The sequence below is a fragment of the Papio anubis genome, chromosome 5 (genome assembly GCF_008728515.1).
Source record: "Papio anubis isolate 15944 chromosome 5, Panubis1.0, whole genome shotgun sequence".
Taxonomy (NCBI): Eukaryota; Metazoa; Chordata; class Mammalia; order Primates; family Cercopithecidae; genus Papio; species Papio anubis.
This window is the reverse complement of record NC_044980.1, coordinates 25,532,179-25,552,346: the sequence shown is the minus strand read 5'-3', so window position 1 is coordinate 25,552,346 and position 20,168 is coordinate 25,532,179.

The following is a 20,168-nucleotide window of genomic DNA, read 5'->3' as shown; positions in this document are numbered from 1 at the left end:
TGATGTAGCTATGAAACAGAACATCAAAATCTACATGTTTTCACTTACAAGTGGTGATGCAGTATTTTTTGCTCCTTTGTTCACCTAAATCCAGGTTCTTGTCTCATGACCAGGAAAAATTAGGCATGCAGACAAATTGAAAGGTGAGGAGAGTAGAATTTATTAAGTGAAAGGAAAGCATTCAGCATGCAGGTTTTCACCTCACAAATTGAATACCAGGCCACCACACATGAGCTGAAGAGGCCAGGCTCCTCCCCAGCATGAAGCTCAAATTCCTGGTGACTCCACCGCATTCCCCCAGTGCGTGTGGGCTTCCAGCCTATTGCAGGCATGCCCAGGCAAGATGCTGAGCAGGTTTACTTACCTGCACAAAAATATCTGGTGTACATGCTTGTGGAGTGGGTCAGAGATTCTGTGGGGGCCTTTCCCTGTTTGCCTAGGCATTTGCCTGTCTCCTGCCTTTCTCCTTGGGAACTAACCAATGGATAGTTCAGAGGCAAATAATAGACTCTGGAGATTCCAAAAGGGTGGAGGGTAGGATGGAGGTGAGTGTCAAAAATTTACCTGTTGGGTACAACATTCGTTATTTAATTAATGAGCAAACTAGAAGCCCAAAACTCATTATTATGCAGTATGTCCATGTAACAAACATGTCCATATAACCCCTGATTTATGAAAAAATAGAATAAACAATAAATAAAATTCAATAAACATAAGTATTTTTAATTGGCAAGGCCCAGGAATCTGAATTCACCAGCTTCAGTGAGGTGGGAGGTACACAAAGGGAAGCCCTGGCTCTGCAGAGGACGTTCATCAGAGTTCTGATGAGCACAGGACAAAATGACCTGAGGCTGGGTAAATAACCATCTGGAAGGATTGGAAAGAACTGATCAAGAGGACTCCAGCAGGGCTAGAATTAGAGCCCATTCCCACCAACCTCACTGGCAAACTTCAAAATTCATGGGGCGCTGAGTATTCAAAATGATCTTGCTTCAGTTGTAAAAGATAATTCGCCACAGACTACACGGTAAATATTAGTTTCCATCTAGCATATCTAAAATTCTTATATACCTAGTAATAGAGTTTCAAAATGTATGAAGCAAAAAGTGATAAAAATGAAAAGAAAAAGAGGCAAATCAACAAACTCAGGGAGTTCAACACATATCTCTCTCAGTTATTTCAAGAGCAATAAATATTCCCCCAAATGTGCAAGATTATAGTACAGTTGAATGGCAACATCAGCCATTGTGACCTAAGAATTGAGATGGATAAAACACTTTACTTGGCCCAGCGTGGTGGCTCACGCCTGTAATCCCAGCACTTTGGGAGGCCGAGGCGGGCAGATCATGAGGTCAGGAGATCTAGACCATCTTGGCTAACACGGTGAAACCCCACCTCTACTAAAAATACAAAAAATTAGCCGGGCGTGGTGGTGGGCGCCTGCAGTCCCAGCTACTCGTGAGGCTGAAGCAGGAGAATGGCTTGAACCTGGGAGGTGGAGCTTGCAGTGAGCCGAGATCATGCCACTGCACTCCAGCCTGGGCGACAGAGCAAGACTCCGCCCCCCCAAAAATATAAACAAGAAAACACTTTACTCAACAACAGCAGAACACACATTTTTCAAAGGGCTTACTGAATATTTATCAAGATAGTCCATATTCTGAGTCATAAAGTATGTTTCAATTCATTTAATAAGTTTCACATAACACAAGATATTATTCCTGAGACTAGTGGAGTTAATTTATAAATCAATAACCAAAACATATTTCAAAATACTTCATCAAGTGAATAGTGAATAACACAGACTTTTAAACAACCAAGTGGGAGGAAGAAGTCAAAAGAATGTTTTTGACCTGAATGAAAATGGAAACGCAATATATCAAAATTTATGGGAAGCAACTGAACAGTACTTGAGAGTGACTTAGAACAAGAAACACCTGTAAAAAAGAGAAAGTTCTCAAACCATTTTCAGGAATTCAGTAAAAATAAATATAGAGGATGCAAACAGCCCTGTCAGCCAAATTGACATAACAGACATTTGTAAATATGCCATCCCAAAAGAGTAGAATACACAGTCTTTAAAGTACGTGAGTGCTATTTACCAAGACGGACTATCCTGTGATCCATAAAATAGATTGAAATAAATTTAAAACTATTCAAGTCAGATAAAGTATGTTTCCTGATTACAATATAATTAAATTAAACATCAGTAACAGAAAGCTGAAAAATCTCTAAATACTTGGAAACAAGTAGCACACTTTTATTAATAAGCCAAAGAAGAATTCAAATGAAAAATTAACTATACTTTAAACTGAATGGAAATGAAAACATATAATTTGTTAAAACAGTATCTAGCGAAAATGAAAAGCTCTGGTGCCTATATTCATTATATGAAGTCAAGTAAGTCAGGCACAAAAAGATAAATGTGCATGTCCTCACTTACATGTGAGGGCTAAAGAAGTTTATCTCATGAAAGTAGAGAGTAGAACGGTGGTTTCCATAAGTTGGGAAGGGTATCGGGGAAAGGGAAATGAAGAAAGGTTGGTTAATGGGTACAAAAGTACAGTAAGATAAAAGGAATAATTTTTAGTGTTCAATAGCACAATAGGGTGAATATGGTTAACAAAAGTTTATTGTATATTTTATAGTAACCAGAAGATGTGGAATGTTCCCAACAGAAAGAAATAATACATTTTTTATCTGATTATTACATGTTGTATGGATATATCAATTTATCACATGTACCGCATAAATATGTTCAATTATGTATCAGGAAAAATTTAAAAACAAGAAATATATCAAAACAAAAGTAGCATATTATACACATAAACATACACAAAAAGAAATAAAGATCTCAAATTAATAATGCCAGCTTCAAACTTAGGAAACTAGAAAAAGGCAGGTAGGCAGGCAGGGAAATTGAGTCCAAGGAAAACAGAAAACAATGTAACAATAAAGAGCAGAGCAGAAATCCATGAAATAGAAAACAGAAAATGATTTTTTAAATCAATAAAATAAAAGCAAACTCTTTTAGAAGATCAATAATATTGATTGGCCTGCAGCCATACTCATCAATCAAAAAGGAAGGAATACACAGATTACCTTTTTCAGGAATAAGGGTTACATCACTAAAGATTCTGTAAGTATTAAATACATAAGGAATATTGTGAGTAATATTTTTGCCAATAAATGCAAAAGCAGATAAAAAGACAAATGTTTTGAAGGATGTAAACAAACTGCATTTAAGATCAAACAGATAATATATCCTATATCTACTTTAAAAATGAAATTTGTGTTTAAAAACCTTGTCACAGGCTGGGCTCAGTGGCTCATGCCTGTAATCCCAGCACTTTCGGAGGCAGGGGTGGGAAGATCACTTGAGGTCAGGAGTTTGAGACCAGCCCCTTCCACATGGTGAAAACCTGTCTCTAATAAAAATACAAAAATTAGCTGTGTGTCATGGTTCATGCCTGAGACCCAGCTACTCAAATCGCTTGAGCCTGGGAGGTAGTAGTTTTAGATCACAGCACTGCACTCCAGCCTGGGGTGACAGAGGGAAACTCTGTCTTAAAAAAAAAAAAAAAGAAAAAAAGAAAAAAAAAAAGGAGAAGAAAAAGAAAACTCTTCTCACAAAAAAACTCATGGCTCAAAGTCTTTACAGTGCATTTTATGAAATATTTAAGGAGGAAATAATACTTCTACAAAAATCTTCCAGAAACTTGAAGAAGTTATACTTCCCATCACATTTATACCAAAACTAGGCAAAGACATTAGAAAAAAATAAATATTCCTCATGGATTAATATTTATCAAGAATACACATATAAAAATTTGAAACAAAAATTTAGCTAGTCAACCCCACCCAGCAACATATGAAAATCATAATAAATACATAATGACCAAGAGGAGTTTATCTAATAAATACAATGTTTGCTTAAAAAAAAATCTATTTCACAATATTACAACATTTTTAAAAGAGAAAATGATTATTTTGATAAATATAGAGAAACATTTGATAAAATTCAACATTCATTTCTGATGAATATACTCTAAGCAAAAGAGGGATAGAATGATCATTTTTGTAATGTAATACCTACTATCTACAAAATATCTGTAGCTCGACTGATATTTAGCAATGAAAGACTTAATTCTCTCTCCCGAAAATCAGAAACAAGACAAGAATATCTGTTTCTAGTGCCCATATTAACAATGTTCTGGACTTCGTGTTGGTAAAAGTAGGTTTAAAAAAAAATGGAAGAAATGATGAGCCAATTAGGAAAAAAAAAAATGTTTCTGTTTACAGAGGGATCTATGCAGAAAATCAAAATGGAATGGACCAAAAATTACCAGAACTAATGCATGAACTTTGCAATATTGTAGAAAACAAGATTAATACACACAGATTAATTATATTTCTACATATTAGAAAAAAAATTTGAAAACTGAAGCTTAAAATTAATACCATGTATAATAGTATTAAAATAAGAGAAATACAATTTTTAGGAATACAACTGACAAACTGTGAAAGATATTCTCTTTCACTGAAAACTACAAAATATTGCTAAGAGAACCTAAATAAATGGAGATGTGTACTGGAGATGTGTTTGTTTGTTTGTTTGTTTGTTTTTGAGACGGAGTCTCGCTCTGTCGCCCAGGCTGGATTGCAGTGGCCCGATCTCGGCTCACTGCAAGCTCCGCCTCCCGGGTTCACGCCATTCTCCTGCCTCAGCCTCCGGAGTAGCTGGGACTACAGGCGCCCGCCACCACGCCCGGCTAGTTTTTTGTATCTTTTAGTAGAGACGGGGTTTCATCGTGTTAGCCAGGATGGTCTCGATCGCCTGACCTCGTGATCCGCCCGTCTCGGCCTCCCAAAGTGCTGGGATTACAAGCTTGAGCCACCGCGCCCGGCCTGGAGATGTGTTTGAAAAACAGACAATACATATATGAAGAACTCATTTTTGACAAATACTTAAGTCAGTGGAAAATTGATAATATTTTTATCAAACAGAGTTAGAATTTTCAAATATCATATACAATAAAATTCACTATGATCTCTGCTTAGCCTAACACCATATACAAAATTGAACTCAAACTAATAGACCTGAATGTGAAACCAAAACCCCAAAGCTTCTATAAGGCAACTCTGGAGAAAATGTTTGCACTTTTGGCTAGGTCTTGATTTCTTAGACATGACACCAAATCCTGATTCAAAAAGATACAGCATCAAAATTTAAATCATCAAAGTTTAAATCAGCTGATGTTAATGAAAACAAAAGCACAGACTTGCGGAAAATATTCTCAAATCTATAAAGAACTCTCAAAACTCAGCAATGAGAAAATGAATAACCAAACATACATTAACAAAATATTTGAAGAGATAATTACCAAATAAAATATATAGATGGCAAATAAGCATATAAAAACATGTGTCAACATGAAAACTAATGAAATACCACTTCACACTAGTTAGAATGATTAAAATTAAAAATACTGAACCTAACAATATTAATAAATTTGTGTAGGAATTTAAATTGTCATAGACTTTTGGTGGAAATTGAAAATAAAATGATACAACCACTTTGGAAAATGGTTTGATGTATTCTTAAATTAAACACGCACATACCATACCTTACAGCTATTCCACTCTTAGGTAGTTACCCAAGGAAAATGAAAGCATAGCTTGCAGAGAATTACCCAAATGTTCATAGCAACATTATTTGTCATAGCACGCAACTGAGAAAAACCCAAATGTCTATCAACAGATAAATAATCAAACTATGGTATATAATGCAATACTGTTTAGCAATAAATATTCTATATGATTCCGTTTACATAAAATTCGAGGAAATACATGCTAATGTATGATGACATAAAGCAGATTGGTGGTTACCTAGTATGAGCGACGATTGCAGCAGAGAAGAGCGGAAGAAACCTTTGGAATTGATATTTTATTATTTTAATTGTGGTGAAGGTTTCATAAGTATATATATATGCCATAACATTTCATCTCATAATGTGAAAAGAAATGCCATGTGTTATATTATTCATGAAGATATGTTTTATGTATGAGAGATGAAGATATTAACATGTTTAGTCACAAATTATTTTGAATATAAAATATCATTACTAATAAATCAATTTTTTTACTTATGCTGAGTTCTCAAAAAATATATATTGAAGACACAAAGGCTTAAATAGACATTAAAGTATACATAAAAAGTCAACAAACCACACAATAAATTCATCACAAAACAGTGGCGGAACACCAAGTGAAATACAATTTCTGAATCTGAAAAGCTGTATTTGTGCATTGACCTCTAGAAACAGAAAAGCCTATGTTGAATGAAGTATGTTTGATATTCAGACAAATACTATTTTTAAGATACTGGAGGTTTTTTGTTCTATGAAGAATGACATAAACATAAACAATATTTAATTTAGAAGAACAGCACTGTAATCTGAAATATTCACTATAACACTGAAAATGGATCAAAATAATAAAGAATCATGTGTAATTAAAAATAAAATTACAGCAAGTGGCATTTTATTTAATGTTACACACTAATGCTTAAGGAAATTTCATTGTGGGTTTTGGTACATGAAGCATTACTAAAAGTCTGAGAAAAGTCTTCCTGTATTAAGGAATATGATGATACAGGGTTACAGGCTTTCAGCATGCCTTTCAGTATGCCTCAGTCACTTGGAAACAACAAGATAGTACATCAAGATCAACTCTGAATTATAGTTAAAGAAGAAAAATGGGAATCCACCAGAATCACAAAGGACACCCCAGAAATCAGAGAGAAAAATGCCAGCAAACAGCCCCCATGATGGTATCTGGCTGATAAAAGAGACTGAAGCCCCCACTACATGAGAGAGAGAGAGACTTACCTTTCCACTGAGGATCCATACAGCACAGACCAAGGCAGAGTACTTTGTTTCTTCCCACCCCTGGAACTAACTTTGGGAAAGAATGAAGATGCTATGAGAGAAAGAGACCGGGAAAAGCTGAAGACATTTTCCTACACCCAAACTGAGAGCATGACACCGTTTTAAATCTGGGTACATATAAAGTCAGCCATTCGTTGGTGGACTGACAGTGTGGCTGAACAGGCATTTTAGTCTCAGGACAGGGATTGGAACACCTGCTCTGGAGCCCAGTAGGGGTCTCCACAGTCGGAACTGCTGAAAGTGCCCCAGCAGTAGGGCTGGAATTGTGCTGTCCCTCATGGCAAGCCTGGGGCAGGACGAGACCTGCTCCAGCTGCATTTTCTCCCAGGTGGTATGACTTGCAGCCAGGGACAGCTTAGTAAAATGAAACTGATCTGTGTGTATCATTGTTTGGGGTCCCATCCTACTCTCCTGAGATCATGGTGTAGCAGGGGCCTCTCTGCTCCAACCCCAGGCAGAAATACAGGCATTAAAAACATCCACTGGCCTAGACCAGCAACCCGTACTGCCCCACCATTCCTGGACTTAGATCATGGTGTAATGGTGCTCTTTATGTTCATGCCCAGGCAGATCTCCAGGCATTTGGAATGTCAGCTGATCTGTACCTGTAGCCTGGGTCACCCTACCGATCCTGTGCAGAAAACCTGGTGTGCAGTGGGCCCTTTCTGCTCCAGGACCAGGTACATATCCAGGGATCTGGAGTACCCACTTTCCTCGATTAGAATTTTAGGGCACCCCCATCCCCATGCAAAGAACTTGGAATGGAGGAAGTTTCCCATCTCCATGCCTAGCATGCTTTTGGTGCTTGGTGGCCACCAAATGGATTCTTCTTCAGCACTGGTTGGTGCTGATGCATGCCCCTGGGGGCCTTATAGGTGGACCTGCACGATCTGGCTTTGCCCTTTGTGGCTCCCACCTCTCTGGGCTGAGCAGGGATCTCAGAGCACTGTGTATTCCATGAATCAATCCATTGCCTGAACCAACAGAGAGATTCTGCAGTAAACAAGGATTATGTATATACCCAATCACATTGGCCAGCTCTTACTTATAAGAACCATCTATGGGCATGTAGGTAACACTGCACAGCCCAATGTAAAACTTGCCGAACAAGTTCACAGGGCTATAGAAGCAAGGCCAAAAAAATCCTACCCAGCATCTCTACATTCACACTCCCTAGGGAAGGGGGAAGGGGAAAGAAAAAAAACATAATATTGGTGGGGTGGGGAGGGGAAAACATAATTTTACAGGGAAAAAAAGATAAAAATATGTGCTGTTTTAATCTTTTTTCATACTGCTGATAAAGACATACCCGAGACTGGGCAATTTACAAAAGAAAGCGGTTTATTGGACTTGCAGTTCCATGTGGCTGGGGAAGACATACTATCATGGCAGAAGGTGAAAGGCACATCTCACATGGTGGCAGAAAAGAGAAGATAACTTGTGCAGGGAGACTCCCCTCTTTGAAACCATCAGATCTCACAAGACTCATTCATTAACATGAGAACAGCACAGGAGAGACCCACCGCCATAATTAAATCACCTCTCACTGGGTTTCTCCCCCCACATGTGGGAATTATGGGCATTACAATTGAAGATGAGATTTGGGTGGGCACACAGCCAAGCCATATCACCTACCCACATAAAAATTTTAAAATTAGCAGTGCCAGTGTCTGCAGATGAGAAGGAACCAGTGCAAGAATTCTGTCACTGTGAAAAATTAGAATGTAGTAATACCACAAAGGATTGTACCATCTCTCCAGCAATGGTCCCTAACAAAAATGGAAACTCAGAAGTGACAGATAAATGACTAAAAGCCTGAAATGCAAGGAAACTCAGTGAGATCCAAGACAAGGTTGATAATAAACACAAAGAAAATTCTAATGCTATCCAGGAAAGGGAGGAAGAAATAAACATCTTGAAAAGAAATCTATTAGAGCTTCTGGAATTGAAAAACTAACTTAAGAACTTTCAAAATATAATTGAAAGCTTTATCAAGAGACTGAACCAAGCAACAGAAGAAATTTCAGAGTTTGAAGCCCAATCTTTTGAACCAACCTAGTCAGACAAAAATTTCCAAAAAAGAATTTTTTTAAATGAATAAACTTATTAAGAAATATAGGAATATGTAAAGTGTTCAAACCTGTGAACTGTAGATATTTTGGCGATAAAAAGTAATCAACTTGGAAAATATATTTGAGGAAATAATTCAAGAAGACTTTCCTAATTTTGCTAGATAGGTAAACATCCAGACGTAGGAAATCTAGAGACTATCAGTGAGGTATTAGACAAAATGAACATCACCAAGGCATATAGTCTCCAGACAGTCCAATATCAATACTAAAGAAAAACTCTTAAAGGCAGCTAGTGATAAAGGGCAAATCACATACTAAGGGAACCTCATAGGGCTGGGTGCAGTGGCTCACATCTGTAATCCCAGCACTTTGAGAGGCCAAGGCAGGCAGATCACCTGAGGTCAGGAGTTCAAAACTAGGCTGGCCAACATGGTGAAAAGTCATCTCTACTAAAAATACAAAAAAATTAGCCAGGAATGCGCCAGTAGTCCCAGATACTTATGAGGCTAAGGCATGAGAGTCGCTTGAACCAAGGAGACAGAGGTTGAAGTGAGCCGCGATCACAACACTGCACTCCAGCCTGGGTGACAGAGTGAGACTCTGCCTCAAACAAAAACAAAAACAAACAAACAAACAAACAAAAAAAACCGGGTTGGGCGGGGTGGGGGAACTCATAAGGCTTACAGTGGACTTAGTGGACTTCTCAGGAGAAACCATCCAATCCAGGAGAGATTGGTGGCCTATTTTCAATATTCTGAATAAAATAAATTCCAACTAAGAATTTTATAGCCATCAAACTAAGCTTTGTAAGTGAAGGAGAAATAAAATATTTTCCAGAAAACCAAGCACTATGGGAATTCATTACCAATACAAAAGATCGTTAAAGGAGTTCTCAATGTTGAAACAAAAGGATGATACTCGCTACCACACAAACACACTTGAGTACATAGCCTGCAGATCCTAGAAAGCAACCACGCAATAGAAACTAGAAGTCAACTAGCTCACAACTTCTCAACAGCTTCTAAATCTCACTTATCAATATTAATTTTGAAAGTAAATGGTGTAAACTCCCCAACAAGAAGGCACAGACAGGTAAGTTGAACAACAAAAAAAAAAAAAAAAGAAAGAAAGAAAGAAAAAAAAGAAAAACCCATCTATCTGCTGTCTTTAAGAGACCCATCACACACATAATGACACTTACACGTTCAGAGAAAAAGAGAAATGGGTCGGAGTAAGAGCTACAACACAAATAGAAAACAAATATGAGCAAAAGTCACTATTCCCATATGAGATAAAACAGTCTTTCAACCAGCAACAGTATAAAAGGACAAATAAAGGCATTACATAATCATAAAGTGTGCAATTCAACAAAATAAGTTAACTATCCCAAATATTATAAGCACCCAACAATGAAGCACCCAGATTCATAAACAAGTACTTCTAGAACTGTGAAAAGATTTAGTCAGCCATATAATAATAGTGAGGACATCACAGCACTCTGACAGCAGTAGACAGACTATTGAAGCAGAAAACTAACAAAGACATTCTGGGCCCAAACTTGGCACATGACCAATTGGATCTAATAAAAATCTACAGGAAATTCTACCCATCAACCCCTAAATATACATTTTCCTTATCTTTACATGGGACAAAGTCCAAGATCAACCATGTAATTGGCCATAAAGAAAGTCTTAATAAATTTTTAAAAAATTGGAATCATACAAATCATACTCTTAGACCACAGTGTAATTAAAATGTAAATCAATTCCAAGAACCTATCAAAAAACACACAATGACATGAAAATTAAAAAACTTGCTTCTGAATGACATTTGGGTAGATAATGAAATCAAGACATAATTTTTTTTTTTTTTCAAATAAATGAAAACAAAGACATAACATACCAACATCTTCGGGATGTAGCCATAGCAATATTAAGAGGAAAGTATAGCACTAAACACCTACCTCAAAAGGAAAGGTCTCAAATCAATGATCTAACAGCACACCTACAGTAACCCAGAAAAACGATAATAAACTAAACCCAAAACTACCAAAAGAAGAGGCATAGCTAAAATTAGAGTAGAACTGAATGAAATTAAGACCCAATAATCCATATGAAGAATCATCAAAAGCAAAAATTAAGTTATTTGAAATGATAAAAATGATTAATGGACTGGTAGCTAGATTATCAAAGAAAAAAGGAAAAAGGATTCAAATTAGCACAATTAGAATCTACAAAGATGATATTTACATGAATTTCTCAGAAATACAAAAGAACCTCAGACTAATATAAATGGATACCTCTATGCACACAATCTAGAAAATCTAGAGGAAATTGATACATTCCTAGAAACACACAACCTCCAAAGATAGAAACAGGAAAAATTGAAATACTGGACAGGCAAATATTGAGTTCCAAATTTGAATCACTGATAAAAAACTTACCAACCAAAGAGATCGCAGCCCAGATGGATTCTAATTCTACCAGATACAAAAAGAGCTGGTACCAATTCTACTGGAAATATTCCAAAAAATGGAGGATGAAATTCTCCCTAACTTGTTTGAAGAAGCCAGCATCACCCTGAAACCAAAAACTGGCAAAGACACAATAAAAAATAAAACTACCAGCCAATATCCCTGATGAACATGGGCACAAAATCCTCAACAATATACCAGTAAACCAAATCCAGCAGCATATCAAAAAGTTAATTCACCATGATCAAGTAGGCTTCATTCCTGAGATTCAAGTTTGATTCAACAAACCCAAATGAATAAATGTGATTCACCACATAAACAATATTTTTTTAAAAACATAAGAACCTCTCAATAGATGAAGGAAACACTTCCAATAAAATTTGCCATCACTTTATGATAAAAACCCTCAATAAAGTAGGCATCAAAGCAACACACCTCAAAAAAATAAGAGCCATTTATGAAAAATCCACATTTAACATCACATCGAATGGATTAAAACTGAAAGCATTCCCCTTGAGAACTACAACAATACAAGGATACCCACTCTCACCATTCCTATTCAAAATAGTACTGTAAATGCTTGCTACAGCAATTAGGCAAGATAAGGGAAAAAGGACATCTAAGTAGATAAATAAAATAGGAAAAGAATTCAAACTGTTCACCAAAAAGCCATTAGAAATGATAAAAAATCAATGTACAAAAATCAGTAACATTTCCATACACCAATAACATTCAACTGAAAGGCAAATCAAGAATGCAACCCCAATGACAATAGCCACACACAAAAATAAAATACCTAGGAATACATATAAAAACAGAGTAAAAGATCTCCACAAGGAGAACTAGAGAACACTACTAAAAATAATAAATGACAACATGCTCATGAATTGAAATAATCAATATCATTAAAATGGCCATACTCCCCAAAACAACTGAAAAATTCAGCACCGTTCCTATCAAATGACCAATTTCATTTTGCACAGACGTGGAAAAAGAAAATTATTCTGAAATACATATCGAACAAAAAAGAGCCTAAATAGCCAAAATAATACTAAGTAAAAAGCACATGTTGAAGGTATCACATTAGCTGACTTCAGAATACGCTATGAGGCTACAGTAACCAAAACAGCATGGTAGTGGTACAAAAACAGATATATGGATCAAGGGAACAGAATAGAGAAACCAGAATTAAGTTGCACGCTTAGTGCCATCTAATCTTAAACAAGGCTGAAAAAATGAGTAATGGTGAAAGGCCTCCCTATTCAATAAATGGCACTGGGGTACCTGGAAGGCCATATGCAGAATAATGAAACTGGACCCCTACCTTTCACCATACACAAAAATTAACTCAAGATGGGTTAAAATCTTAAATGTAGGACCTCAAAGTATTAGAGTCCTGGAAGAAAACCTAGGAAATATCTGGACACTGGTCTTAGAAAAGAATTATGACGAAGACCTCAAAGGCAATTGCAACAGAAACAAAAATTGATAAGGGATCTAATTAAACCAAAAATTGTCTGCAAGGCAAAATAAACTACACACAAAGTAAACACCGTACAGAATGGGAGAAAGTATTCACAAGCTATGCATCTGACAACCGTGTAAGATTCAGAATCGGTAAGGAACTTAAACTAATTTACAAGCATAAAATGAGAAACCATATTAAAAAGTGAGCAAGGGCACAAACAGACACTTTTTAAAAGACATACACATTATTGACATACACATTGTCAACATACATAGGAAAATATGCTCAACAACACTAATCATTAGAGAAATGTAAATCAAAGCCACAGTGAAATACCATCTCACACCTGTAAGAATGTCTATTATTAAAAAGTCAAAAAATAATGGGTGTTGGTGAAGTTGCAGAGAATAGGAACATTTATTCATTGTTGGTGGGAATGTAAGTTAGTTCAACCGCTATGGAAAGCAGTTTGGAGATTTCCCAAAGAACCTAAGACAGAATTACCTTTTGATCCAGTGATCTGAATACTGGGTGTATATCAAAAGAAAACAAATCATTCTATAAAAAGACATGTACTTGCAGGTTCATCACGGTGCTACTCACAATAACATAGGCATAGAATCAACCCAGGTGCCCATCAATGGTGGACTGTATAAAGAAAAAGTGGTATGTATACACCATGGAATACTATGCAGTCATTAAGCAGAACTAAATTATGTTCTATGCAGAAACATGATGCAGCTAGAAGCTAGTAGCTGCTGATTAAGACAGTAAGAGAAAACCAAATACCACATGTTCTCATGTATAAATAGGAGCTATATTTCAGGTACTCATGGACATAAACACGGCAACAATAGACTCTGAGGACAACTAGTGGGGAAGTGGTGGAGCGAAGGAGGGGGACAAGCTTCTAAAAACTATTGGGAACTATGCTCAGTACCTGAGTGATGGAATCACTTATATCCCAAACCTCGGCATCATGCAATATACTCAGGAAACAAATCTGCATATATACTCCCTAAATCTAAAATAAAAGTCAAAAAATTGTAGAAGTATATAAAAAAAGAAAATGATACAGATTTTCACCTAGTTTTACTTGAAATATATGCCATTCTTTTTCCTTGATAAATATATACTGAATTAAAAATATATTTGCATAACAAAACCAAGACATTATAATGCTGACTGCATTTTCTTATTTGGGATTAATAGGGTAGGAAAGGAGAACTCCATTATAGTAAGTGGCATGCAAATTAATTTGTGCTCAAGATAAAGTCAATATTATTACTCTTGCATGCACATAAACATAAATATGCACTCCAGCTATGTATGAATAGTTAGGAAGCTCTTGGTTCTGCACCACATTGCATTATTTTTAAAGGAAAGAAAGACATTTTCAGGGGTAGCCCCAAAAGCAAGTCAGTGAAATGTCAAACATATTTTGGCAAGTGGTCAAAAGAAGAATATTGAAAGGTGAAACCAGAGCTCATTCTTATTAATAATCTGTTACATAATAATGAGATTTTGAAATAATGGATAAGAGCACAATCCTGAAAGTCAATGGGATTATAATGATGGAAGTATTGTAAAGGAATAAATATTATAAAGGAAGGGTATGATTCACATTTACGGTGTTAAAAATACTGTAGTAATCACCAAATCTATTTACACCTCAAATACGTGAAAGCTTGCTTCCTCTATTTAGCTTTTTAAATAAATTACTGGGAATAACTCTTTTATGAATATTCACCTATGTACAAAGGATACTTGGTAAAATTTTAACCATGATAAAGCCAAATCCCCAGACACATTCTGAAACCACTTAGTTAGTAGTCCAGGAAATTATATTTGTTTCACTATGGGAAAGCAAAAACAAAGGCAAATTTCAATTTTTACTCAGAATAGTCTTAGCACCAACTTTTTAATTTATCTTCCAAAAATACCAAGGTATTAAACCAGTTGAGTGTTTTGGTTACTTATTCAAAAATTCTTTTAAAATGTTATCTTAGGATGTGCAGGTATAGACAAATAAAGACACATAAAATAAAATAAAATCGATATTTAAAGCACCCGAGGTTATTTTGGTTGGTTTTATTCACTGTATACTTTGTTTTTAAAATTTCAGAGTATAATTTCAATCTGTTGTGAATACAACATTTTGCATCAGAGTGATTTCATGTTCTATTAAGAAGCAATTATTTTTCAGACAAAAAAATTATGATTTTGGAGTTTTACCCTCATATTTGTCTAAACTTTAAGTCATATTTAACTTACTCCTCCTTGTCTCTGGCAGTAGAGCAGGCCATACTTTAAAGAAAGGAAGGGTTTTGGTTTAAACAGATGGCTTCCTGTCCTCCTTGATTCAAGGGTCACCATAGCAACGAGGAAAGAGGAGGTGTTGCCTAGCAACTGGAAATATTAATGAAGAGATTTCCAAAATGTATTTAGGGAAAAAAAAGTTATTGGAAGAACTTCAGAACTTGGCATAAATGTACACCAAAATTTATTTATGAAACATGCTGAGTACATAATCATAAATCTGGAAGACATAATGTTTTAAAAGGGAAAAATATCAAACAATGACCTTATTAGATTTTTTCAAAAAATGATATTTTTGCATTAATGACATCATTTATTGACAAATACAACAAAGTAAAATCACTCATTTTTTTCTTCAGATGTAATATTAAATTCGGCTAAATTAATTACAGAATTTATTACTATTGTATGCTGTAATACAACTTGACATTCAAGGTAGGATCAGGAATTTAGCTAGTTGAACTTTATGCTATGTTTGCTAATACACATGATATGGTCATCCAAAACATTTCAGGGGGTTCTCTCTCAACCCCTTGAAATAGGCACTGCATTTACAAACTGTCAATGTCTATGTTGACTAAAAGTATCTTTTCCTTTCGAAAAAGTTTTTCTTAGTAGCATTTCACCCTGCATTATGTTTTGAAGTTAATCTTAAAAACGTGATTCATGCAAGATTTTCTTTTAGATCAGTTAAAATAGAACGAACCTGAGTCTCTAAGGTAGCTGTGTATCTGTCTTAATATCTTTCTGTGTTCCTATATAGAAATATAAATTTTAATAAATAGTCAATATCAGATATGAAATAATTATGTTTATATGGGTTACATTACTTAATATATCTGTTTATTTCAAGTGCCTATCAATGTTTTTGCACTGGTTTTATAATAACTATATCATCATCATAGAACAAAAATCATTCTTCTGTGATTTATAGGAACTTATAGAGTACCAATACTTTGCTAGGCACTATAGTAATCATAAACATATATTGCTAATCTTTAAAAAAAGTCTGTAACTAGTTAATGTCTCCAATTTAGCATGAAATTATGGAGATTAGGAAAGTTTAACCAACACAGATGATAGTGCAGCAAACTATTTATCAACATTTTCTCTGAACCTGAAAGACAGAGGCTCAAAACCTACCTCCATGCAGTCCCGTGCAAGATATTAAGTCATTCTGCCCCTCAGTCTTTTCGCTTTACTACATGTGTTATCATTCAGTATTTGATCTTTAAGACTTTGTTAAGACCTAATACACACAAAGCAAAAATAAATAGATTATAAGAGTTGAAAGAATTAATATACATGAAGCTCTCAATAATGCTAGCACATGCAATGAGGTATGCTGCTTTTGTTGCCTTTTTATGTTGCTAAAAGTTTTCTGAATTATTACTGAGTAAGCTATCCATATAACAAGGGCTCTTCTGGTACTTAAATGCAGTTTCTTGTTAGCAGTATAGATACTGATTTATAAAGGTAGTTAAATATATGTTATATTAGTTTATGGAAAGGATATAAACTATTTAGTTTTAAAATAAATTTCAAGATTCATTAAAGTTTTCTTATGTATAAGAAAGCAAGACCCAGAGATATTAAAGGATTCATCTAAAGTAAGGAAAAAAGATCAGTGTCTTTCTTCTTAGCTCATTTTATTTACTAAATAGCTAATATATTAGCTATATACACACATATATACTGTATTAAAACATCATGTTGTATACTATACATACATATATATATACACATGGTTTAATTTGTCAATTTTAAATATTAAAAATAAAATTGTTTAAAAAGGATTAGAGTGATACCCATTTAGTATCTCATAATAAGGTCAGGATCAGCTTCACTGGCTGAGTTCTTTTAAAGTCTCAAAGGCTGAAACCAAAGTGTTACCAGGGCAGGCATTTGCCTGCAGGATCTGAAGAAGAATCTGCCTCCAAGCTCATTTGGGTTATTAGCAGAACCAGTTCTTTGTGGCTATAGGTTGAAGTACCCATTTATTTCCTTCTTTCCTTCTTCTTTTTAAAATTTTTCACCAAATATCAGTTGGAGGTCACTTTCTGCTCCAAGTGGCTGCCTGTATTATTTCTCAGCTCCTGGTTGTCTCCATTGTCAAAGTCAGCAACGAGGCACTGAATTCTCGTACCTACAACCTCTGACTATCTGCCACCAACCAGAAAACTCTCATTTAAAGGGTTCATGCATTTAAATTAGGGCCACCCAAAAATATCTTTCTATTTTAAGGTTAACTAATAATTTTTATTATATCCACAAAATCACTTTTGCCATTTAATGTAACACTCATGGAATGACAACATTTCATATTGATAAATTCTACTGACACTTAAAGGGGAGAAGATTCTACAATGGGAGATCAATGGGGTTTATTCTTAGAATTCTACTTGCACAACAGTATCCAAATCTATTATACCAAAGAACATTATCTGAAACATTATGTGATAATGTGAGACAGTATTAAAGGTGGTCTTAATATGTGTCTGAATAAATGCTAGTTGAACAGGCATTAGAATAATATGTTTAGCTGACTCTAAAATTAGATGAAAAAGAATGCCTATGTGTTCACAGGTTCATCTTGTTCCAAATATCATTCTTCTTTTATGCTTTCAAGTTGCTATCAAGATATCAAAATTAGCTGGTTTCGAGCTCTAAATTTAAAATACACATAAACCATTGAAAACAGTAGGGTTTATCTTACAGAGCTTGATTTTTTTCTGAACTGCCAAAAAAATTATTCTATAATAAAAATCAATATAAAATTAAGTACTAGGCTGGACATTAAAAAACTTTATTATTCCTCTTAATTATATCTTCTCATAAAGATGTTTCCATAATTAAGGAAAATTATTTTTTCATAATTGTTCTATTCTTTAAAATAATTATTCTATCTTTAATTATTATATATTTCAAATAATCAGAATAAATGTCTATAAAAACTCCACAAATATAAACTTTAAAATAAGCAATACCAATTATATTTGGGAAGATGACATTATTATTCTAATAGAGTATAAATAAGTGTTCCCAGCCCATTTTTTGACATCTCTTGTCAGAAAAAGTTTCAAATACAATTAAATAAATAAATAAATTCAAATAATCATCTACATAAATTCAAATAATCTTCTAAATGCTGGGGTGCATGCATATGTAAATTTACAAACTAAGTTATTACTTTGCTAATTTAAACATTATAATCAGGACATTTTGCCATTAAAATCTACAAATTAACATAGCAATGTTGTTTATGTCTTCCTCTCAGTTTGACAACCATTTGTTGTATAATAATTTTTTAAAATCTAGCATAATTAAGCTGTATTTTCTACAAAAATCACGTATATTATTCTCATACATCTCTGGAATAATCAGAGATAAATATAAGGCATGTATTAAAAACTAATAAATAGCTTGTTTTGTATTTAAGTTGTAATTCTATATTTTTATTATTGTTTAAAAATTATGCTCTCTACCATTAACTAGGGTGAATGAGAAACCTTAAAACAAATCAGATATATGGTTTCAAAGTAGTTTTTTTTTTTTTTTCATTTTGTATGGCGTCTCTTCACTTAATTGATTCCTTTCCCATGCAGAAGATTTTTAGTTTTTATATAATCCTATATATCTATTTCTGTTTTTGCTGCTTGTGATTTTGATATCATATCCAAAAAAACAATTTCCTACACCAATGTGTGAAAAGAGATTAATATTCAAAATATATAAGAAATTGAAACAACACAATAGAAAGAAAACAAATAGCTTGATTACAGTAATAATAATAATAGTAACAGGCAAAGGACCTGAATGAACATTTTGGAAAAGAAGACATATAAATACTAAACAAGTATATGAAAAAAACTCAGTATCACTAATTATTAGAGAAATCCAAATCAAAACCACAATAAGACATCACCTTACATCTGCTAGAATGACTATTATCAAAAAACAAAATATTCAACATACTCAAATCTATAAATGTGATTCACCAAACCCTCAACAAGCTAAGCATTGAAAGGCCATATTTCAAGATAATGAAATCTATGTATGACAAAACCACAGCCAACATTACACTTAACACGAAAAGCTGAAAGCATTCCTTTTAAGATCTGGAAAAAGAGAAGGATGCTTACTTTTACCAGTCCTATTCAACATAGTACTAGAAGTCCTAGCCAGCATAATCAGGCAAGAGAAATAAATGTCATCCAAATTAGAAAAGAAAAGTCAAATTATCTCTGTTTGCTGATACTATGATCTTATACCTAGATAACCCTAAAAACTCCTTCAAAAGACTGCAAGGTTTGGTAAACAAATTCAGTAAAGTCCAAGAATACATAATACATGTACCAAAATAAGGAGCATTTCTACACATCAATAATAATTAAGCTGAAAATCAAATCCAAAAGTCAATCCCATTTACAGTCATTACAAAGAAATAATAAAATACCCTAGGAATACATTTAGCCAAAGAAGTGAAAATGTCTACATAAAAAAACTACAAAATTCTCATGAAAGCAACTGTAGATGACACTAACAATGGAAAAACATCCTTTGCTCATGGATCATAACAATTAATATCCTTAATATGATCATACTGCCCAAAATAATCTACAGATGCAATGTAATCCCTATCAAAATATCCAAGTGACTTTTACAGAATTAGAATAAAAAAGTCATTCATACGGAGCCAAAAAAAAAAAAAAAAGACCCCAAATAGCCAAAGCAATCCTAAGCAAACAGAACAAAGCTGGAAGCATCATACTACCTGACTTCAAATTATACTACAAAGGTGTGGTAATCTACACAGCATGGTATTGGTGTTAAAACAGACACATAACCCAATGGAACAGAATACAGAATCCATAAATAAAACCATA